The 26,098-nt window shown below is 34.9% G+C and overlaps 1 pseudogene; it reads left to right on the top strand.

The window, feature by feature from the left end:
- Positions 1-26,098, top strand: part of LOC139888319 (G-type lectin S-receptor-like serine/threonine-protein kinase CES101) — a 97,472-nt pseudogene that overhangs the window by 20,846 nt on the left and 50,528 nt on the right.

Here is a 26,098-nt window from a genome sequence, read left to right as displayed (position 1 = left end):
TTATTGTATTGAATTGCACTTTTAATTATCGTACTTTTTAATTATCGCAATTTTATTTTATCGCACTTTTATTTATCGCAATTTCTTTATCGTTATTTACTTTATGCTTTAAATTAAGTCTTGTATTTATTTTTAATATTTTACATTAGGTTTTAACTGCGACTAAAGTTTTAAAATCGATAAACCGGTCATTAAACGGTAAAAACCCCCTTTTATAATAATAATATTACTTATTTATATATTTGTATTTTTATAATTTAAAACAAATATAGCGTTAAGCTTTGATTAAAAGATTCCCTGTGGAACGAACCGGACTTACTAAAAACTACACTACTGTACGATTAGGTACACTGCGTATAAGTGTTGTAGCAAGGTTTAAGTATATCCATTCTATAAATAAATAAATATCTTGTGTAAAAATTGTATCATATTTAATAGTATTTCGTTGTAAAATTAAAGCTATTTTATATACACCTCGCAGAACATCAAGGACTTTGAACAACCCACACCGATCTTCAACAGAATATCCATCATACATGTAAACCATGTTTAAATAGCCCACAATAACTCTAGACTAGCCGATTACCAACTCCTTTTGATATCGCCGGATAAACTACCCGAATCACGCCGCATTTCACTCGTTAACCCACGAGCAAATGAAGTCTTTTGACACCAAAAAATGTCACTGAGTGATAATCCAATCTCTTAGTCACTAGCTTGGGTCATCTCGGTTTCTGCGCCACCATCTTCTAACACGAAGGTCTTACGCTAGAAGACCAATTGAAGTGAGCGAGATTTCAATTATAGGATTCTTTCAGGAGACAACATCGCCTCACCCATCGCTCTAGAAACGTCCAATCCTAAACTCACACGTCAACGATCACTCGTACAAATTATCCCCGTCTATCTATGATATCCTTTACCAATAGTAAGAAAACCCCAACAAACGGCTTTGTAGACCATTTATCAAGGTTCGCTAGTGACAACGCAATCACCACCTCGAATTCTATCATCTTTTCAACTTTCCGCTTTCTCGTTGGTACACTAACCTCCTCGTAGCGATATGAATTCACAAACCCCATCTTCTCACCCAAGCACGCTCCCACTGTACGAGCAAGAATTAAACCGCGACTACTCGAGAAGAAACTTGTTTTGTATCACTGGTTAGTCACAAATTACTTTGTCATCGGAGAGTAAAACAAATATTTGAAGCCCTAGTGTTACCGGAATCAACACACTAAACATGAGAACGTTGGAGAAACAACTCGCTCAACCATCTCCATAACCCCACTAGTTGTCTAACTCTCACTAGCTCGATAACTTTCATCGGTTACCAAACTCACACCGAGTTCTCGACACCCTTAACAATCCTAGAAAGCTCAAGTTCCAGAACTTACAATATTATCCGACCCTCTTCCATCACCTAAAGACTCCTAATTGGTCACCGCGAAGATACCGCTCGTTTGTTGAACCAAACATCACCCAAAACCTGAGCACCGGTCGAAGTTCTATTCGACACCCTTCGACAATCAATTACCTTTAGTTAGAGAAGCTCAAACCTGCCCGCATATTCCATTGACTTGGAATATTTGACTATACTCTTGGTCCCCCGTTTCAAAACACGCAAGCATCAAACTTTCACGGATACTCCCACAATCGACTTTCAACCGATGCATCTTGTTCGTTACGTAACCGCTGTAACCTGAGGAAAAAAAACCTCCTGAGCTCCCATAACAAACCCACATCTCTGAAAATACAGTTCGTATCGCTTGAATTTTTCGAGACAAAACCATCTCGCGCTCCCGTCATCAAACCCGAAAAGTTCACCCTGAAAACTGCCCTGATTCGAAAAGTCATATCTCAAGATCCAACGGTCAGATCAGCCTCGAATTTTTACCACTTGTAGACCAGTATGTCTTCTATCCACAAGCAAAAATTCACCTAGATCTAACAGTTAACGAAGCGGTTATGTATTTTATTCTACATCAGCTCCTGAAACTCCGAATTTGAAAGTTCAATCATTCTTTCGCACGGGATTGCGAGGAACGAGAACTCAGATCTGTCACCCGGATCTCCCAAATAATCTCTCTGCAAAAAACCCATTGACCTGACTTCTGACTCCGTAACCCTTCGCGAAAAAATCACCATCATGATGCAATCAGCATCCCGATTACAAAATAACTTTCAAGAACTGTTAACTGAATCCCAATGGTGTTAACTCTCTCAGATACATAGACATACCCGTGAGTTCATCATGAACAACTAAGTCACCTAGTCTCGATACATGTTGCAAACAAAACCCTAGGCTCGTCGTTTAGTAACCCTAATGAAAAAACTGATTCATCAACCATTATCGAAAAAAACTTTCTTTCAGTTCGCCATCGTGCCCAAACTCATAGCCTTGAAGCTCTTGATACCACTTCATAGGAATTTAGGACCCAACCAAACAGGTGATTTAAACCAATCACCAATGAAATGTCCCGTTCTTATTGATTAAAAACGTTCCATATTAATTGATTTCGTTGCGAGGTTTTGACCTCTATATGAGACGTTTTTCAAAGACTGCATTCATTTTAAAACAAACCAAAACCTTTATTTCATCAATAAAGGTTTAAAAAGCTTTACGTAGATTATCAAATAATGATAATCTAAAATATCCTGTTTACACACGACCATTACATAATGGTTTACAATACAAATATGTTACAACAAAATAAGTTTCTTGAATGAAGTTTTTACACAATATTATACAAGCATGGACTCCAAATCTCGTCCTTATTTAAGTATGCGACAGCGAAAGCTCTTAATAATCACCTGAGAATAAACATGCTTAAAACGTCAACAAAAATGTTGGTGAGTTATAGGTTTAACCTATATATATCAAATCGTAATAATAGACCACAAGATTTCATATTTCAATACACATCCCATACATAGAGATAAAAATCATTCATATGGTGAACACCTGGTAACCGACATTAAAAAGATGCATATATAAGAATATCCCCATCATTCCGGGACACCCTTCGGATATGATATAAATTTCGAAGTACTAAAGCATCCGGTAATTTGGATGGGGTTTGTTAGGCCCAATAGATCTATCTTTAGGATTCGCGTCAATTAGGGTGTCTGTTCCCTAATTCTTAGATTACCAGACTTAATAAAAAGGGGCATATTCGATTTCGATAATTCAACCATAGAATGTAGTTTCACGTACTTGTATCTATTTTGTAAATCATTTATAAAACCTGCATGTATTCTCATCCCAAAAATATTAGATTTTAAAAGTGGGACTATAACTCACTTTCACAGATTTTTACTTCATCGAGAAGTAAGACTTGGCCACTGTTGATTCACGAACCTATAACAATATATACATGTATATTAAAGTATGTTCAAAATATATTTACAACACTTTTAATATATTTTGATGTTTTAAGTTTATTAAGTCAGGTGTCCTCGTTAGTAACCTACAACTAGTTGTCCACAGTTAGATGTACAGAAATAAATCGATAAATATTATCTTGAATCAATCCACGACCCAGTGTATACGTATCTCAGTATTGATCACAACTCAAACTATATATATTTTGGAATCAACCTCAACCCTGTATAGCTAACTCCAACATTCACATATAGAGTGTCTATGGTTGTTCCGAAATATATATAGATGTGTCGACATGATAGGTCAAAACATTGTATACGTGTCTATGGTATCTCAAGATTACATAATATACAATACAAGTTGATTAAGTTATGGTTGGAATATATTTGTTACCAATTTTCATGTAGCTAAAATGAGAAAAATTATCCAATCTTGTTTTACCCATAACTTCTTCATTTTAAATCCGTTTTGAGTGAATCAAATTGCTATGGTTTCATATTGAACTCTATTTTATGAATCTAAACAGAAAAAGTATAGGTTTATAGTCAGAAAAATAAGTTACAAGTCGTTTTTGTAAAGGTAGTCATTTCAGTCGAAAGAACGACGTCTAGATGACCATTTTAGAAAACATACTTCCACTTTGAGTTTAACCATAATTTTTGGATATAGTTTAATGTTCATAATAAAAATCATTTTCTCAGAATAACAACTTTTAAATCAAAGTTTATCATAGTTTTTAATTAACTAACCCAAAACAGCCCGCGGTGTTACTACGACGGCGTAAATCCGGTTTTACGGTGTTTTTCGTGTTTCCAGGTTTTAAATCATTAAGTTAGCATATCATATAGATATAGAACATGTGTTTAGTTAATTTTAAAAGTCAAGTTAGAAGGATTAACTTTTGTTTGCGAACAAGTTTAGAATTAACTAAACTATGTTCTAGTGATTACGAGTTTAAACCTTCGAATAAGATAGTTTTATATATATGAATCGAATGATGTTATGAACATCATTACTACCTCAAGTTTAGTAGGTAAACCTACTGGAAGTGACAAGAAATGATCTAGCTTCAAAGGATCTTGGATGGCTTGAAAGTTCTTGAAGTAGGATCATGACACAAAAACAAGTTCAAGTAAGATTTTTACTCGAATTAAGATAGTTTATAGTTATAGAAATTGAATCAAAGTTTGAATATGAATATTACCTTGAATAAGAAAGATAACCTACTGTATATAACAAAGGTTTCTTGATCTTAGATGATTACTTGGAATGGATTAGAAAACTTGGAAGTAAATTAGTAAACTTGAAGGGATTTTTGAAGTGTTCTTGAAGTGTTCTTCCTATGATGATTATAGCTTGATTCTTGAAGTGATTTTTGATGAAGATGATGATTAAATACTGGAAAAATACGTTCATAATAGTGTGTGTGTGTTGAGAGAGAATTAGAAAGAGAATTGGAAGTGAAATGGAGTGAATGATGAGTGGTAATTGGTGAGTGGTGAGTGGGGTTAAAAGGAGTTCTAGTTAGTTGAAAAGCTCATGGTAGAAGTTAAAATTGATTAGTCATACATGACATAATCAAGAGTGGAATCCCATGCTAGTTCCTATTGGTATATACCCATAGTAAGTACGTTTTGAAGCTGTGTATAATACGGGTAAGAATACGACTAGAATTCTTAATGAAAGAAAAGAATGGGAAAGTAACTGTAACCATTTTTGTTAAGTATGAGTGTTTTGATATATGTCTTGAAGTCTTCCAAAAGTATTTTAATACATCTAAATACACTACATGTATATACATTTTAACTGAGTCGTTAAGTCATCGTTAGTCGTTACATGTAAGTGTTGTTTTGAAACCTTTAAGTTAACGATCTCAATTAATGTTGTTAACCCATTGTTTATTATATCTAATGAGATGTTAAATTATTATATTATCATGATATTATGATATATTAATATATCTTAATATGATATATATACATTTAAATGTCGTTAAAACGATAATCGTTACATATATGTCTCGTTTCGAAATCCTTAAGTTAGTAGTCTTGTTTATATGTATATAACTCATTGTTAATATACTTATGGAGATACTTACTTATCATAATCTCATGTTAACCATATGTATATCCATATATATATCGTCATGTCGTTTTTACAAGTTTTAACGTTCGTGAATCGCCGGTCAACTTGGGTGGTCAATTGTCTATATGAAACATATTTCAATTAATCAAGTCTTAACAAGTTTGATTGCTTAACATGTTGGAAAAATTTAATCATGTAAATATCAATCTCAATTAATATATATAAACATGGAAAAGTTCGGGTCACTACAGTACCTACCCGTTAAATAAATTTCGTCCCGAAATTTTAAGCTGTTGAAGGTGTTGACGAATCTTCTGGAAATAGATGCGGGTATTTCTTCTTCATCTGATCTTCATGCTCCCAGGTGAACTCGGGTCCTCTACGAGCATTCCATCGAACCTTAACAATTGGTATCTTATTTTACTTAAGTCTTTTAACTCACGATCCATTATTTCGACGGGTTCTTCGATGAATTGAAGTTTTTCGTTGATTTGGATTTCATCTAACGGAATAGTGAGATCTTATTTAGCAAAAAATTTCTTCAAATTCGAGACGTGGAAAGTGTTATGTACAGTCACGAGTTGTTGAGGTAACTCAAGTCGGTAAGCTACTGGTCCGACACGATCAATAATCTTGAATGGTCCAATATACCTTGGATTTAATTTCCCTCGTTTACCAAATCGAATAACGCCTTTCCAAGGTGCAACTTTAAGCATGACCATCTCTCCAATTTCAAATTCTATATCTTTTCTTTTAATGTCAGCGTAGCTCTTTTGTCGACTTTGGGCGGTTTTCAACCGTTGTTGAGTTTGGATGATCTTCTCGGTAGTTTCTTGTATAATCTCCGGACCCGTAATCTGTCTATCCCCCACTTCACTCCAACAAATCGGAGACCTGCACTTTCTACCATAAAGTGCTTCAAACGGCGCCATCTCAATGCTTGAATGGTAGCTGTTGTTGTAGGAAAATTCTGCTAACGGTAGATGTCGATCCCAACTATTTCCGAAATCAATAACACATGCTCGTTGCATGTCTTCAAGCGTTTGTATCGTCCTTTCACTCTGCCCATCAGTTTGTGGATGATAGGCAGTACTCATGTCTAGAGAGTTCCTAATGCTTGCTGTAATGTCTGCCAGAATCTTGAAATAAATCTGCCATCCCTATCAGAGATAATAGAGATTGGTATTCCATGTATGGAGATGACTTCCTTCAAATACAGTCGTGCTAACTTCTCCATCTTGTCATCTTCTCTTATTGGTAGGAAGTGTGCTGATTTGGTGAGACGATCAACTATTACCCAAATAGTATCAAACCCACTTGCAGTCCTTGGCAATTTAGTGATGAAATCCATGGTAATGTTTTCCCATTTCCATTCCGGGATTTCGGGTTGTTGAAGAAGACCTGATGGTTTCTGATGCTCAGCTTTGACCTTAGAACACGTCAAACATTTTCCTACGTATTTAGCAACATCGGCTTTCATACCCGGCCACCAAAAATGTTTCTTGAGATCCTTGTACATCTTCCCCGTTCCAGGATGTATTGAGTATCTGGTTTTATGAGCTTCTCTAAGTACCATTTCTCTCATATCTCCAAATTTTGGTACCCAAATCCTTTCAGCCCTATACCGGATTCCGTCTTCCCGAATATTAAGATGCTTCTCCGATCCTTTGGGTATTTCATCCTTTAAATTTCCTTCTTTTAAAACTCCTTGTTGTGCCTCCTTTATTTGAGTAGTAAGGTTATTATGAATCATTATATTCATAGATTTTACTCGAATGGGTTCTCTGTCCTTCCTGCTCAAGGCATCAGCTACCTCATTTGACTTCCCCGGGTGGTAATGACTCTCAAAGTCGTAATCATTCAACAATTCAATCCACCTACGCTGCCTCATATTCAGTTGTTTCTGATTAAATATGTGTTGAAGACTTTTGTGGTCGGTATATATAATACTTTTGACCCCATATAAGTAGTGCCTCCAAGTCTTTAATGCCAAAACAACCGTGCCTAATTCCAAATCATGCGTCGTATAATTTTGCTCGTGAATCTTCAATTGTCTAGACGCATAAGCAATCACCTTCGTCCGTTGCATTAATACACAACCGAGACCTTGCTTTGATGCGTCACAATAAATCACAAAATCATCATTCCCTTCAGGCAATGACAATATAGGTGCCGTAGTTAGCTTTTTCTTCAATAACTGAAACGCTTTCTCTTGTTCATCATTCCATTCAAATTTCTTCCCTTTATGCGTTAATGCAGTCAAGGGTTTTGCTATTCTGGAAAAGTCTTGGATGAACCTTCTGTAGTAACCAGCTAGTCCTAAAAACTGGCGTATGTGTTTCGGAGTTTTCGGGGTTTCCCACTTTTCAACAGTTTCTATCTTTGCCGAATCCACCTTAATACCTTCTTTGTTCACTATGTGACCGAGGAATTGAACTTCTTCCAACCAAAATGCACACTTTGAAAACTTAGCGTACAATTCTTCCTTCCTCAATACTTCTAACACCTTTCTCAAATGTTCACCGTGTTCTTGGTCATTCTTTGAGTAAATAAGTATGTCATCAATGAAAACAATGACAAACTTGTCAAGGTATGGTCCACACACTCGGTTCATAAGGTCCATGAACATAGCTGGTGCATTAGTTAAACCAAACGGCATGACCATAAACTCGTAATGACCGTAACGTGTTCTGAAAGCAGTCTTTGGAATATCATCTTCTTTCACCCGCATTTGATGATACCCGGAACGTAAGTCAATCTTTGAATAAACAGATGAGCCTTGTAGTTGATCAAATAAGTCGTCGATTCTCGGTAGTGGGTAGCGGTTCTTGATGGTAAGTTTGTTCAACTCTCGGTAGTCGATACACAACCTGAATGTACTATCTTTCTTCTTGACAAATAAAACAGGAGCTCCCCATGGTGATGTGCTTGGTTGAATGAAACCATGCTCTAAAAGTTCATGTAATTGGCTTTGAAGTTCTTTCATCTCGCTGGGTGCGAGTCTGTAAGGAGCACGAGCTATTGGTGCAGCTCCTGGTACAAAATCTATTTGAAATTCAACGGATCGATGTGGGGGTAATCCCGGTAATTCTTTCGGAAATACATCGGGAAATTCTTTTGCGACGGGAACATCAATGATGCTCTTTTCTTCAATTTGTACTTTCTCGACGTGTGCTAGAATAGCATAGCAACCTTTTCTTATTAGTTTTTGTGCCTTCAAATTACTAATAAGATGTAGCTTCGTGTTGCCCTTTTCTCCGTACACCATTAAGGGTTTTCCTTTTTCTCGTATAATGCGAATTGCATTTTTGTAACAAACGATCTCTGCTTTCACTTCTTTCAACCAGTCCATACCGATTATCACATCAAAACTCCCTAACTCTACTGGTATCAAATCAATCTTAAATGTTTCGCTAACCAGTTTAATTTCTCGATTCCGACATATATTATCTGCTGAAATTAATTTACCATTTGCTAATTCGAGTAAAAATTTACTATCCAAAGGCGTCATGGGACAACTTAATTTAGCACAAAAATCTCTACTCATATAGCTTCTATCCGCACCCGAATCAAATAAAACGTAAGCAGATTTATTGTCAATAAGAAACGTACCCGTAACAAGCTCCGGTTCTTCCTGTGCCTCTGCCGCATTAATATTGAAAACTCTTTCGCGGCCTTGTCCATTCGTGTTCTCCTGGTTCGGGCAATTTCTAATAATGTGGCCCGGTTTTCCACATTTATAACAAACTACATTGGCATAACTTGCTCCGACACTACTTGCTCCGCCATTACTCGTTCCGACACCATTTGTTCCTTTCGTTCTATTAACCCCTGGTCCGTAGACCTCACACTTCGCCGCGCTATGACCATTTCTTTTACACTTGCTGCAAAATTTGGTGCAGAACCCCGAGTGATACTTTTCACACCTTTGGCATAGCTGCTTCTGATTGTTGTTTTTGTTGCGGTTATTATTGTTGTTGGGATGATTGTTGTAGTTGCTGCTGTTGTTGTTGTTGTTGTTGTTGTTGGGCCGTTTGTTGTAGTTGCGATTGATGTTGCGATTGTTGGGATAATTGTTGCGATTATTGTTGTAATTGCTGTTGTTGTTGTATTGGTGATTCTTATCACCGTTTTCCTCCCACTTTCTTTTGACTTGCTTCACATTGGCCTCTTCAGCAATCTGTTCTTTAATTCTTTCTTCAATCTGGTTCACTAGTTTGTGAGCCATTCTACATGCCTGTTGTATGGAGGCGGGCTCGTGTGAACTTATATCTTCTTGGATTCTTTCCGGTAATCCTTTCACAAACGCGTTGATCTTCTCTTCCTCATCTTCGAACGCTCCCGGACACAATAGGCACAATTCTGTGAATCGTCTTTCGTACGTGGTAATATCAAATCCTTGGGTTCGTAACCCTCTAAGTTCTGTCTTGAGCTTATTGACCTCGGTTCTGGGACGGTACTTCTCGTTCATCAAGTGCTTGAATGCTGACCACGGTAGTGCGTAAGCATCATCTTGTCCCACTTGCTCTAGATAGGTATTCCACCATGTTAACGCAGAACCTGTGAAGGTATGCGTAGCGTACTTCACTTTGTCCTCTTCAGTACACTTACTTATGGCAAACACCGATTCGACCTTCTCGGTCCACCGTTTCAATCCGATCGGTCCTTCGGTTCCATCAAATTTCAAAGGTTTGCAGGCAGTGAATTCTTTGTAGGTGCATCCTACAAGATTTCCTGTACTGCTAGATCCAAGGTTATTGTTGGTATGTAGCGCAGCCTATACTGCGACTATGTTTGAAGCTAGAAAAGTACGGAATTCCTCTTCATTCATATTCACGGTGTGTCGAGTAGTCGGTGCCATTTCCTTCAAAATAGTCAAATGGAACAAGTTAATCATACAGAATATTAAGAGTAGTTAATAGTATTTCGTAGCATAATATGAACTCATTTATAAAAGCTTTTTCTTCATATTAGCGTTTTATAAGTTTAAATTCGGGTAGTACCTACCCGTTAAGTTCATACTTAGTAGCTAATATACAATTCAACTACTACAATTCTATATGAAAAACTGATTATAATAATATTTCGCGTTCAAACTTTTACACAATATTTTACAAACTTACAATACCGCTTATTTTACATATAGCATGAAATATAGCACACAATAAATTTGATACAAGATGGTTGTGAAGATAATTCTAGCTAGTACACAAGTCGTTCAGCAAAGGCAATAAAGACACGTAATTCATACGTCCAGAAACAAGTCATGCATTCTGGTTTTACTAGGATTACTTCCCATCCTTGGTCTTGTGGAACATAACCGTTATGGCCGTTGATAAGACAGCGTGTTGTAACATCGTCAAAGGGACGAGGGTTACGTAATGTCCAACAGTCCCGTAACAATCTAAAAACCTCATTTCTTACCCCAATTACCGACTCCGTCACTTGTGGGAACGTTTTGTTTAATAGTTGTAGCCCGATGTTCTTGTTCTCACTTTGGTGAGAAGCGAACATTACTAATCCGTAAGCATAACATGCTTCTTTATGTTGCATGTTAGCCGCTTTTTCTAAATCACGAAGTCCAATATTCGGATATATTGAGTCAAAATAATTTCTTAATCCATTGCGTAAAATAGCATTTGGGTTCCCCGCAATATATGCGTCAAAGTAAACACATCGTAACTTATGGATTTCCCAATGTGATATCCCCCATCTTTCGAACGAAAGCCTTTTATAAACCAAGGCATTCTTGGAACGTTCTTCGAATGTCTTACAAACTGATCTCGCCTTAAATAGTTGTGCCGAAGAATTCTGACCGACTCTAGACAAGATTTCATCAATCATGTCTCCGGGTAGGTCTCTTAAAATATTGGGTTGTCTATCCATTTTGTGTTTTTATACTGTAAAATAGACAAAAGTTAGATTCATAAAAAAAAATACTTATTAATACAAGCAATTTTTACATATATCATAAAGCATAAGCACACTATATTTTTTATATTACACCACACGAATACAACTATCTTATTCCGACTCGCTTGTTTCTTCTTCTTCGGTTTTGGTTCGTTTTGCCAAGTTTCTAGGGATATATGATATATGATGTTCCCCTAATACGAGCCGTCGTTATCCACATTGGTTTAGAAAAACCTGGTGGTTTAGATGTTCCCGGGTCATTGTTACAACTTAAGGACTTCGGGGGTTGACGATACATATAAAGTTCATCGGGGTTGGAATTAGATTTCTCTATTTTTATGCCCTTTCCCTTATTATTTTCTTTTGCCTTTTTAAATTCAGTTGGGGTAATTTCTATAACATCATCGGAATTCTCGTCGGAATCCGATTCATCGAAGAATTGGTAATCCTCCCAATATTTTGCTTCCTTGGCGGAAACACCATTGACCATAATTAACCTTGGTCGGTTGGTTGAGGATTTTCTTTTACTTAACCGTTTTATTATTTCCCCCACCGGTTCTATTTCTTCATCCGGTTCCGATTCTTCTTCCGGTTCCGATTCTTCTTCCGGTTCCTCTTCGGGAACTTGTGAATCAGTCCACGAATCATTCCAATTTACATTTGACTCTTCATTATTATTAGGTGAGTCAATGAGACTTGTTCTAGAGGTAGACATCTATCACATAATATCAAACGCGTTAAGAGATTAATATATCACATAATATTCACATGTTAAAAATATATAGTTTCCAACAAAATTTGTTAAGCAATCATTTTTCAAGTAAACACGGTCGAAGTCCAGACTCACTAATGCATCCTAACAAACTAGATAAGACACACTAATGCAAAATTCTGGTTCTCTAAGACCAACGCTCGGATACCAACTGAAATGTCCCGTTCTTATTCATTAAAAACGTTCCATATTAATTGATTTCGTTGCGAGGTTTTGACCTCTATATGAGACGTTTTTCAAAGACTGTTTTCATTTTAAAACAAACCATAACCTTTATTTCATCAATAAAGGTTTAAAAAGCTTTACGTAGATTATCAGATAATGATAATCTAAAATATCCTGTTTACACACGACCATTACATAATGGTTTACAATACAAATATGTTACAACAAAATAAGTTTCTTGAATGCAGTTTTTACACAATATCATACAAGCATGGACTCCAAATCTCGTCCTTATTTAAGTATGCGACAGCGGAAGCTCTTAATAATCACCTGAGAATAAACATGCTTAAAACGTCAACAAAAATGTTGGTGAGTTATAGGTTTAACCTATATATATCAAATCGTAACAATAGACCACAAGATTTCATATTTCAATACACATCCCATACATAGAGATAAAAATCATTCATATGGTGAACACCTGGTAACCGACATTAACAAGATGCATATATAAGAATATCCCCATCATTCCGGGACACCCTTCGGATATGATATAAATTTCGAAGTACTAAAGCATCCGGTACTTTGGATGGGGTTTGTTAGGCCCAATAGATCTATCTTTAGGATTCACGTCAATTAGGGTGTCTGTTCCCTAAATCTTAGATTACCAGACTTAATAAAAAGGGGCATATTCGATTTCGATAATTCAACCATAGAATGTAGTTTCACATACTTGTGTCTATTTTGTAAATCATTTATAAAACCTGCATGTATTCTCATCCCAAAAATATTAGATTTTAAAAGTGGGACTATAACTCACTTTCACAGATTTTTACTTCGTCGAGAAGTAAGACTTGGCCACTGTTGATTCACGAACCTATAACAATATATACATGTATATTAAATTATGTTCAAAATATATTTACAACACTTTTAATATATTTTGATGTTTTAAGTTTATTAAGTCAGCTCTCCTCATTAGTAACCTAAAACTAGTTGTCCACAGTTAGATGTACAGAAATAAATCGATAAATATTATCTTGAATCAATCCACGACCCAGTGTATACGTATCTCAGTATTGATCACAACTCAAACTATATATATTTTGGAATCAACCTCAACCCTGTATAGCTAACTCCAACATTCACATATAGAGTGTCTATGGTTGTTCCGAAATATATATAGATGTGTCGACATGATAGGTCGAAACATTGTATACGTGTCTATGGTATCTCAAGATTACATAATATACAATACAAGTTGATTAAGTTATGGTTAGAATATATTTGTTACCAATTTTCACGTAGCTAAAATGAGAAAAATTATCCAATCTTGTTTTACCCATAACTTCTTCATTTTAAATCCGTTTTGAGTGAATCAAATTGCTATGATTTCATATTGAACTCTATTTTATGAATCTAAACAGAAAAAGTATAGGTTTATAGTCGTAAAAATAAGTTACAAGTCATTTTTGTAAAGGTAGTCATTTCAGTCGAAAGAACGACGTCTAGATGACCATTTTAGAAAACATACTTCCACTTTGAGTTTAACCATAATTTTTGGATATAGTTTCATGTTCATAATAAAAATCATTTTCTCAGAATAACAACTTTTAAATCAAAGTTTATCATAGTTTTTAATTAACTAACCCAAAACAGCCCGCGGTGTTACTACGACGGCGTAAATCCGGTTTTACGGTGTTTTTCGTGTTTCCAGGTTTTAAATCATTAAGTTAGCATATCATATAGATATAGAACATGTGTTTAGTTAATTTTAAAAGTCAAGTTAGAAGGATTAACTTTTGTTTGCTAACAAGTTTAGAATTAACTAAACTATGTTCTAGTGATTACGAGTTTAAACCTTCGAATAAGATAGTTTTATATATATGAATCGAATGATGTTATGAACATCATTACTACCTCAAGTTTAGTAGGTAAACCTACTGGAAGTGACAAGAAATGATCTAGATTCAAAGGATCTTGGATGGCTTGAAAGTTCTTGAAGTAGGATCATGACACAAAAACAAGTTTAAGTAAGATTTTTACTCGAATTAAGATAGTTTATAGTTATAGAAATTGAATCAAAGTTTGAATATGAATATTACCTTGAATAAGAAAGATAACCTACTGTATATAACAAAGGTTTCTTGATCTTAGATGATTACTTGGAATAGATTAGAAAGCTTGGAAGTAAATTAGTAAACCTGAAGGGATTTTTGAAGTGTTCTTGAAGTGTTCTTCCTATGATGATTATAGCTTGATTCTTGAAGTGATTTTTGATGAAGATGATGATTAACTACTGGAAAAATACGTTCATAATAGTGTGTGTGTGTGTGTGTGTGTGTTGAGAGAGAATTAGAAAGAGAATTGGAAGTGAAATGGAGTGAATGATGAGTGGTAATTGGTGAGTGGTGAGTGGGGTTAAAAGGAGTTCTAGTTAGTTGACTAGCTCATGGTAGAAGTTAAAATTGATTAGTCATACATGACATAATCAAGAGTGGAATCCCATGCTAGTTCCTATTGATATATACCCATAGTAAGTACGTTTTGAAGCTGTGTATAATACGGGTAAGAATACGACTAGAATTCTTGATGAAAGAAAAGAATGGAAAAGTAACTGTAACCATTTTCGTTAATTATGAGTGTTTTGATATATGTCTTGAAGTCTTCCAAAAGTATTTTAATACATCTAAATACACTACATGTATATACATTTTAATTGAGTCGTTAAGTCATCGTTAGTCGTTACATGTAAGTGTTGTTTTGAAACCTTTAAGTTAACGATCTCAATTAATGTTGTTAACCCATTGTTTATTATATCTAATGAGATGTTAAATTATTATATTATCATGATATTATGATATATTAATATATCTTAATATGATATATATACATTTAAATGTCGTTACAACGATAATCGTTACATATATGTCTCGTTTCGAAATCCTTAAGTTAGTAGTCTTGTTTATATGTATATAACTCATTGTTAATATACTTATGGAGATACTTACTTATCATAATCTCATGTTAACCATATGTATATCCATATATATATCGTCATGTCGTTTTTACAAGTTTTAACGTTCGTGAATCGCCGGTCAACTTGGGTGGTCAATTGTCTATATGAAACATATTTCAATTAATCAAGTCTTAACAAGTTTGATTGCTTAACATGTTGGAAACATTTAATCATGTAAATATCAATCTCAATTAATATATATAAACTTGGAAAAGTTCGGGTCACTACAACCAAAGCCACGAATGACAAACGAATAATAAAAGCATAAGAACGATCAATAAAAGCATAAAATGACACAAGCATATAACGTGATTATATCGCAACTCCAAACACGAAGAAGGGTTTAGTTCACGGGCGCAAACCAGATATTATTACTATATTTTTATTTTTGTGCACACTTTTACACACATGGGGGTTATATTTATAGGGGAACACAAAATAAGGAAAAAATTTGTCTGACTTGCTGACCAAGATAAGATGTCACATTTGGTGTCAATATGTCACCATTGGTGACATGCTACCAACATCAGCTCAAAAAGTCTCAATCCTTATTCTCATGTTTTACCACTTCATGTCACCAATGATGACAATATGTCACCAGGAGTGACATTATGCTGGTCCCACTTTTTTTTGTTTTAATTCTTCACCACACTTAACACAATTTTCATCTTCAAATTAAGATATTTGCATAATAAGATAAATGTGATGTTGAAAATAGGGGAAACTTAGTGATGAACGAGAAATCGCAATCAAACGGCTTTCAAGAACTTCAGGACAAGGGCTTGTGGAGTTCAAGAATGAACTCATACTTATTTCAAAAGTTCAACATACAAATCTTGTACGCGTTCTAGGTTGTTGTGTCCATCGACACGAAAAGATGTTAATCTATGAGTATATGCCGAACAAGAGTTTGGATTGTTTTCTATTTGGTAAGAAAGTTTTAAAGCTATATTTCGATCACTGATTTGAATATTTGTTGATTTTTATGTATTATCTTTTTGTGAGGTGAATGATTATATAGATGAAACTAGAAAGGCGCTGCTAGACTGGCCAAAACGATGGAACATCATTGAAGGAATTGCGCAAGGGTTGCTTTACCTGCACAAATACTCGAGAATGCAAGTTATTCATAGAGATCTTAAAGCTAGTAATATTTTATTAGATGAACATATGAATCCCAAGATATCCGATTTTGGTATGGCAAGAATTTTTAAACAAAATGAGACTGCAGCAGTGACAAAAAGAGTAGTTGGAACATAGTAAGAACACTCCCTTTATAGTTGATTTATGCTTTATTATCTACTATAAGAAGCGGATCCAGTGTTGTGCAACCGGATTTGCCGCCCCAATGACTGAATTATTTTAGTGTACTAATATGTTAAAGTTCGGCGTCTTAAGTGTTGAATAATGATACATATTATTTTTGAATGAATCCCATCGGTACATACAAGTTACGTACATAAAGAATATAACCCTACAAATGCAATATGGGCTAAGCCCAATACAAGATATAACATGGGCTAACATAGCTAGTCTAACATCCCCGCAGTTGGAGCGAAAGTGCTGCAGACGATCAAACTGGATCAGAAGTCATCAAATAGTTCATAAGGTAGTCCTTTGGTGATGATGTCTGCAAACTGATATCCGGACGTTACATGAAGGACCTGACCATGTCCCCGAGCAAAGAGATCACGAACAAAGTGAATTTCGATCTCAATATACTTTGTTCGCTGGTGCTGAACAGGATTAGTAGAAAGGTAGACCGAGTTGATATTATCACAACATACCAAAGTAGCTGATGTGAGAGGACAATGTAGCTCTCTAAAAATATTATAAACCCAGCAAGTCTCAGCAATTGAATTGGCAACCCCACGATACTCTACTTCTGCACTGGAGCAAGAGGGCGTGAGTTGCCGCTTAGACGACCAGGAGAGACGGTTGTTGCCGAGAAAAACATAGTAACCTGAGGTAGATCATCTAGTAGTGGGGCAGCCCGCGCAATCAGCGTCGGAGTATGCAACCAATGTGGTGGGAGTAGATGCATATAACAGGAGACCAAGGTCATTGGTTCCCTGAATGTATCGAATGATCTGTTTGAGGGCGTGCATGTGCTAATCTCGGGGATCATGCATGAAGAGACATACATGCTAAACAACATATGAAATATCCGGTCTAGTATGAGATACTGTAATGCTCCGGAAAGGCTCCGATAGAGAATCGGGTCCTTAACAGGAGGGTCGTGACTAGTAAGTTTGGCACTTGGCTTAACCGGGGTCCTGCAAGGATGACATGTGGGTATACCAACCTGGTCAATAATCTCGATTGCGTAAAGTTTCTGTGAGAGGAAGAGATCAGAAGAAGTACGAGTGGCTTGAATCCCAAGAAAGTAATTTGGTTGGCCTAAACCAATCAAAGCAAATTCCTATGTAAGGAACAAATAATTGGCTGAAGTAAACATGTGGAAGAAGCAGTCAATACAATATCATCAACATATAAAAGTAGATAAGCAATATCAGATCCCTGTCGATAAATAAACAAAAAGGTGTCACAACGGCTGTGTCGAAAACCAATCCGCTGAGCATACCCTGCAAACCGTTGAAACCATGCACATGGGGCCTTTTTAAGGTCGTATAAAAATTTCTGCGATAAGCAGACATGATCTGGGTATCAAGGATCTCGAAACCCTGGCGTCTGATGCATGTAAACAGTCTTAGAGAGCTGACCATGAAGAAAGACGTTCTTGACATCTAGCTGATGAACGGGCCAGTGTCGAGATACCGCCAAACTAAGAACATTCTGAATCATAGCCAGTTTAACAACCAAACTAAAGGTCTCATCAAAACATGTGACTGTTAGCAACGATATGCGCCTTATACCTACTCATATTACCATATGCATTAAACTTGTGTTTAAATAGTCACATGGAGTGAACTATGTTCGTGTCCGATGGGCAAAGTACAAGTTTCCAAGTACTGTTATCAATTAAAGCATTAAACTCGTCAGTCCTAGTTTGTTTCCAATTAAGATCACGAAGAGTGTCAGTATAAGTACGTGGGATAGGAGATTTGATAGATGTTTTGATATTAAGTTGTTGGATAGGTTTGGTGGTACCAAGGTGGGTACGCGTAATCATTGGATGAGTGGACTCAGAGGTAGTAGTGGCGGTAGCCTTAGCAGGAGGAGGCTGTAGAAGTGGTGGCCTCAAAAGGAGGAAGGTGTGTCTTCGTTTTTGTATTAGAAGCGGTAGCCTCAGTAGGAGGAGGTTGTGTCTCCAAAGAGTGCGCAGTGAAGGGAATAGAGAGGATGTCAGGATTCGAGAAATGAAGAGTGGGAGAAAATAGATTTGGTGGGGGATTCAGAAAGTCTTAAGAAGGTGGCTAAGTGAGAGTCGTGGAGCCGAATGGACAAAAGGTTTCATCAAAGGTTACGTGACGGGATAATATAATTTTGTTGGTGGTAAGGTCGAGGCATCGGTACCCTCGATGATGAGATAGACAGCTGAGAAAAATGCATGGAGTGGAGCGAGGAGCGAGTTTAGTTGTGGTGTCAATATGAGGGTAACAGAGGCATCCGAAGACACTGAGAGTGTTGTAGTTACGCTTTTGTTTTTAGAGACAAGTGTGTGGTATGTCATGGTTAATAGCGAAAGACGGGAGAATATTAAGCAGATAAGAAACCATATGTAGGGCTTCGACTCTGGGAGATGAGATTGAAAAAGAAGAGTGCAAATTAGATTGTTAATGGTGCGAAGCATACGTTCGGACTTCCCGTTTTACTGAAAAGTCTGAGGACAGGAGAATCGGAATTGAATGCCATATTGAAGAAGATGAAATGCTTTGTTGTCGAATTCACCACCGTGATCACATTGGAACACTTTTATTTCTTGTTTAAATTGAGTTTTTATAAATGTAAAAAAAATTGAACGAAGATATTAAGTGCATCAGTTTTATAAAGTAATGGAAAAACCCAAACATAATGAGTAAAGTGATCAAGAAAGATAATATAATATTTTAAACCACTAATACTAGCAATAGGAGAAGTCCATAAATCAGATCGAATAATATCAAATGCAAAGTAACATTAAAACTAGATACTGAAATGGGAAGACGAGCATGTTGTCAAGTTGACACGCAAGACAAAATAAAGAAGACGTATATTTATTACACATAATATCTTTATTAGAAAGAAGTCTACGAAAAACATCAGACCTAGGATGTCCAAGACATTGATGCCAGGTAATGGGGCTGGTGAGAAAAGCATGCTGGGGTGAGTTAGGTATCACGGGATATAAGTCCTAGGTGCTGTCACGTCGAAGAAGAAGATGACGCGTCAGATAATCCTTCACAGAAAAATTAAAGGGGTCAATTCAACATAAACAATAGTGTCACATGTAAATTCATGGACATAGATAAGATTTTTAACAATGTTAAGGGTAACAAGTGCGTTATGTAAGTGAAGGGGTCAATGAAGATTAAGTAACAAGCTATGGCTTGTATTTGTGAGAGGATTGGTGTTTCCGGCACTCATGGCGACTGATAGATATTCGTAATTATTAAAAACAGTACTAAGATTTTTAATACGGGAAGTAAGATGTGTAGACGCACCAGTGTCCATGTTACAACCAGTTGCACCGTAATCCCGAAGTTTCATGGCACTGAAAGCATTAGGAAGAATTGTCTCCTGCATTTAGGAAATTGGGTCCACTATAAATGAACCGAAACCAGCAAGAGGTGCAGTATAATAACTGTGGGCCGGATATCCAGTAGCTGACCGGGCTGCTGAGGCCCAACAAAAACAGTGGGTTATCCGGGCTACGGAAGCCCAACAGGAACAATTGAAACCCGCGGAAAACCTAGTCGGCTTGGAAGAATGCCACGCTGATGAGCCTGTGGCTATTAAAGTTTGGACCCGTGACTAGAGAACAAACCATGCTGCTACTGGGCCGTAAGTGCGTGGATTTGGGCCCGATAAGAACCAGTTTGCGCAAGCTGTTGTTAGGCCATGATTATGTTTAGCAGCAGGGCCTGGCTCATGCTGTTGGGCCTGGTGGGCTGTTGCAATTTAGAATCATGGGTTGTTGGACCACGTCGATTATTCCAATGGTGTACAATGTGGCATTTTTCAGCGAACCTTGAAAATCCTCTGGAAAAATTTCGGCATACTGGAGGTGGACCACTACTTCACGATGGCAAATTGGCCTGAATCACCAGAGTCGAAGGGCTAGAGGGGTTTGGTGGCGGCTCAAGAGAGGTGCAATTTTTCGATTTAGCATCATCTCCGCCATTGCGAGCATTGATCGATCTGTGTCGAGGTCCGGGAAAGGATCTCGATGAATGATAATATGAAAGGCATGGGCGAACTTATCGTTAATGCCATTAACCTCATACTTGACCAAGTCATTCTTCAACCTTAGCACCCAAGTTCCAAAGTTGCGTTGGGGGGTGGTCGATTTTGAGAAAATAATCGTTGACCGTGAGATCGCCAATTGCAATACCGCGCAACTCGGCATTTAGTTCCATTGTTTTGAACGTTTGTTATCGAGAAAGAGCTTTTCCAGGAACATCCACGTATTTTGAGCCATGGTGGGTTTCAAGTTTAACACTCGTTCAAGTAAGGATTCAGAGATCGTCAAGAATATCCATGTATAAACTACAGCATCAGCTTTCACCCAATCTGCATCTGTGCGTTCTTCAGGAGTGAATGCACGAAGGGTTAAGTTTGAAACTTTAAATCTAGCAAAATGCATGGTGAATAGTTTCTTCTAATGAGAGTAATTAAGTTTTCCTAGGTCTAGTTTGACGGGAATAAGATGATGCACAGATGTAACCATGTAAATCTTCTCGTATTTATTCGGAGCCATTGCCGATGATAAGTGATTATTGACGATGAACAGAGGGTATTCGAAGAGAGTAAAAGTGTTCAACCACTAAAGAAACTATGAAGATAAAATATAAAACAAACTAAATAAGTATAATATATAATTAAAGATAAAATATAAAATTGTTCGATTATGATTATATGTATTAATATATATACAAATGATATAGGTTCGTGAATCCAACTGCACTTCATTTACGGAAGAAAAGATTGATGCATATAGTGTTGCACCTAAAAAACACTCGGAACCTGAGTAAATGTTTAACACGTATCTGTGCTAATTCCTTTAGTGTTATTACTACCCAAAATAACTTGATGATTCCTTTCAAATTAGTCAATTTTGTCACAGTTCCAGCAAGTCAACTTCGACTTTTCATTCGAAACAACCTGATTATAACCTTGATATATATGCGTGCTCTGTTATTGTTACCGGGGAAACTTTTATATTCCATCATATTACCAGCAGACGTACCAGGAACCTCGTTGCTCCTTGGCTTAAATCTCTTCGACAAATCACTATATTTATCTATTGAAGTCTTATTATGAAATCATCGGCATCTTGTAACGAGAATTGCCATACCAAGTATCAGGAAATTAGCAATCAGTATTTTGAATCTCGCAGCGTTTCTACATCAAAAGTTATATGTATACATATAACATTTATCTTATAGAATTATCATCTTCCATTCTGAAATTTTGAAGAGCATTCAGTCTACAAATCAACACTCTGAATATTGAAAAGTTGAATGAAGTAGCAGAAACTGTAGATAACGTAAACGACCGTAACAGTCAGAAGTTTGATGGTAAAGAAGGATACGTTGGAAAAGCTCAGAAAAGTTGTGTGATGACCCGGGAATTTCCGACCAAATTTAAACTTAATCTTTATATGTTTCCGATACGATAAGCAAATTATGTAAAGTGAGTCTCAAAATTTTTGGAACAAGTTTACATGAATTCATTTAACCTTTGACCGATTCCGACGATTCACGAACAATTGTAGTATATATATATATATATATATATATATATATATATATATATATATATATATATATATATATATATATATTATAATAAATAAAGGTATGTATAACAATTTGAAATGATAAGATACAAATTTACTAATTGAATTAGAAAAATTAGAAATGTAAAATAGTGTATAAAGTAATAATGTTGTTATATATATATATATATATATATATATATATATATATATATATATATATATATATATATATATATATATATATATATATATATATATATATATATATATATATATGATTTATATACATACTTATTATTATATGTATTTTGTAATAAATAATAAATGTTCAAAATATATTATTATATATAATATATAGTTATTAAATATTACAAAAAAATATTAATGTGTGATATTGTATATTAAATTAATTACAAGTTACAATATATTGGTTATGTTATTATTATCATTATTACTATTATTAATATTAATATTATTATTACTAATAATATTAAAAAAAATTATAATTATTGTGATTGTTAATATTATTATTATTATTATTATTATCATTGTATTAATAACATTTTAAACATTATTATTAATAATTATTATTATCATATTTATTATTTATTATTATTAGTATTGATATATTTCTATTTATTTATTAAATTTAAATTAATATATAAAAATCATATGAGTACAAGAATTACATCCTTATGAAATTATATTTTTTTTCTGTCTCTTAAAAGCAATGGAATCAAATATCTCAGTACTATAAGACAATCGATCCATCCCAAATTCAGTTAGAAATCAATTCCAACTTTTATTATTTTATTCTCTTTTCTATTCTTGATTGATATTCTTGTCTACTAAATTAAACACTACAAAACAATCACCATTACATTCTTACTTCTTTCTTCTTTGATCAAACCCACTGCACCATTAACACTCTCCTACACCACCTACTAAATTGCCACCATGCTCGAGATACCTTCAACCACCGGCTACTATCACCTCCCTTCACCACCATAAGGTTCACGGTGATGATCAAACAACCACCATCTTTAATCTCTTTATCTCATACTATATATACACACATATATTAGATATATACCTTGAATGTATCAATCATCTACCTTACTCTCTCTTTCTTCTACCAAGAACCACCATCTTCTATATATATAATTTTTCCTGTTTCTTGCTTCACTCTACAACCACACCCATCGATGATGCTACTAGTCACGTAATTTTTTTTTCTTTTCTCTGGTTCCTAATTCACAGCCGTCACCACCATTATTCGTTTCATTATGTTTTGTTTCATGGCGGGTTATATAAAAGAAAAGGGAAAAACCTTTCCAGCTGTAGGCTACCAATCAATAAGGAAAAGAAAAGAAGTCGATTTTTGTTGATAGTGGGATGATAAAAAGGAACCGCTAATATCCACTTTCTATTTAATAATCTTCTTGTCATCACCGACAATCTCAACTAGTTAACCCTACTGTGAAAATTACATCGGTTATAATCATTTATAATCAAATTCATTGAATTTTTCCATCTGGGCTGTATTCCAAATTTCATACTAATGAGCCGAATATTTTTTTAGTTGGGCTGTAATGCTTGGCCAGGGACCCCACGTAATTTTTTTTACTGTTTGTTTATGCTGCTACTATACGTATTGTTTCTGTCTCCTGTTTAACGAAACCAGAAAAACCAATGATTTGATTTACTGCTGCTGCTACAGTATACCTGTGAGGAAGATGATGAACAGTATGATGACGTGAAGATGATAAGCTGTTGTTATTATTACTCGATATTTTTCTGTTAAACTGAAGCTTGTGCAATTGTTTCTGTCCTGTTTAAAAACCACCAAAACCCATTTAATCGCCACCCACCTGCGTATGGTTCCTGTTTCCTGTGTCTACTGTTTCTGTTCGAAGCAGGCTGTGCACGATGGCATTTTCAGCTGCAACCGTGATGATGATGTTATGATGTCATGATAATGATAGGTGATGACCGGATATTGATAATGATAACAATGGGATGATATATGATATACGGTATTGTTATGATTTTATGTGAATCATAATAATGATGGTGATCGATGTTGAAGATGATAGTTAGACAACGTTTATGATGATGATATTTGATAAAGATGATGATGATTGACCAACTGTTGCTGCCACGATGTGTATGATATTTTTTATTTTATATATCATCGAATTACTGTGTTGTCTTGTGTTTATATTCTAACCAAACCCTTGTTTCATGGGCCATCTGCACGATATTAAACCCAGACAAATTGTTGGGCTGTTTTGTTTGGGCCGTGACCTGTTAATAAGTTGGGCTGAAACAAGGCGAATAAAAGACTTATATATTATCGGGAGCGAACTAATTTCAGAAGAGAAGAAGTGGAAGAGTGGTTTAGGAGTGGTTCGTGTGAGCGAGAGGTCGCGGGTTCGAGTCCCGGCTCTAGCAGTTTACTCCTTTTAAGCCTTTAAAGGTAGTTTTTATATTTATTAGTTTTATTTTTATTGTTATTATTAATATTATTATCATTATTATCTATTGTTATTATTGATAATCAAATTATTATTAATTATTGTTAATATGCTAGTTATCATTATTATTTATAAGATTAATATTATTATTATTAATATAACTTATAATATTATCATTACTAGTATTGTCATATAAAACTATTAGTAATATCATTATTATTAATTGTATTTATTATTATTGTATCATTATTATTATTATCAATATTATCATTGTAGTAAAAATTTTTGTAATTATTATGATTAGCTGTACTAGTATTATTATTAATACCATTATTACTAAAAATAATTACGTGTAGGAAAATAAAAATTTTAAAGATAATATTAAGATTATTATAAACTGTACCCTTTAAATATTATTAGTATTATTATTATTATTATTATTATTATTATTATTATTATTATTATTATTATTATTATTACCTTTATACTCAAATACAAATTATGTTACTATTATTTATATAAAAATATACTTATAAGTAATATTATGTATAAGTATGTATTAATCATATTAACATTTTTTTTTACAAATGAAGTATTTTTAAATAACTATATATATGTATATATACATAATAATATAATTATATAAATATACACAAGTTAAATATATATAATACATAAATTAAGATATAATATACAAATATGTTTGAATACGATTATAAGTGTTAATATATATACAAATGGTATAGGTTCGTGAATTCGAGGCCAACCCTGCATTGTTCAATAAAGTCATATGTATTTTTACTACAAAATACATTAGGTGAGTTTCATTGCTCCCTTTTTAAATGCTTTTGCAATATATATTTTTGGGACTGAGAATAATGCGTTGCTTTTATAAATGTTTTACGGAATAGACATAAGTAATTAAAACTACATTATATGGTTGAATGATCGAAATCGAATATGCCCCTTTTTATTAAGTCTGGTAATCTAAGAATTAGGGAACAGACACCCTAATTGACGCGAATCCTAAAGATAGATCTATCGGGCCCAACAAGCCCCATCCAAAGTACCGGATGCTTTAGTACTTCGAAATTTATATCATGTCCGAAGGAGGATCCCAGAATGATGGGGATATTCTTATATGCATTTTGTGAATGTCGGTTACCAGGTGTTCAATCCATATGAATGATATTTTTGTCTCTATGCATGGGACGTATGTTTACGAGAAATGGAAATATGAAATCTTGTGGTCTATTAAAATTATGAAATGATTATTTATGCTAAACTAATGAACTCACCAACCTTTTGGTTGACACTTGAAAGCATGTTTATTCTCAGGTACGAAAGAAATCTTTCGCTGTGCATTTGATCATTTTAAAGATATTACTTGGAGTCATTC

The sequence above is a fragment of the Rutidosis leptorrhynchoides genome, chromosome 2 (genome assembly GCF_046630445.1).
Source record: "Rutidosis leptorrhynchoides isolate AG116_Rl617_1_P2 chromosome 2, CSIRO_AGI_Rlap_v1, whole genome shotgun sequence".
NCBI classification, from domain to species: Eukaryota; Viridiplantae; Streptophyta; class Magnoliopsida; order Asterales; family Asteraceae; genus Rutidosis; species Rutidosis leptorrhynchoides.
This window is presented reverse-complemented; position numbering and strand designations above follow the sequence as displayed.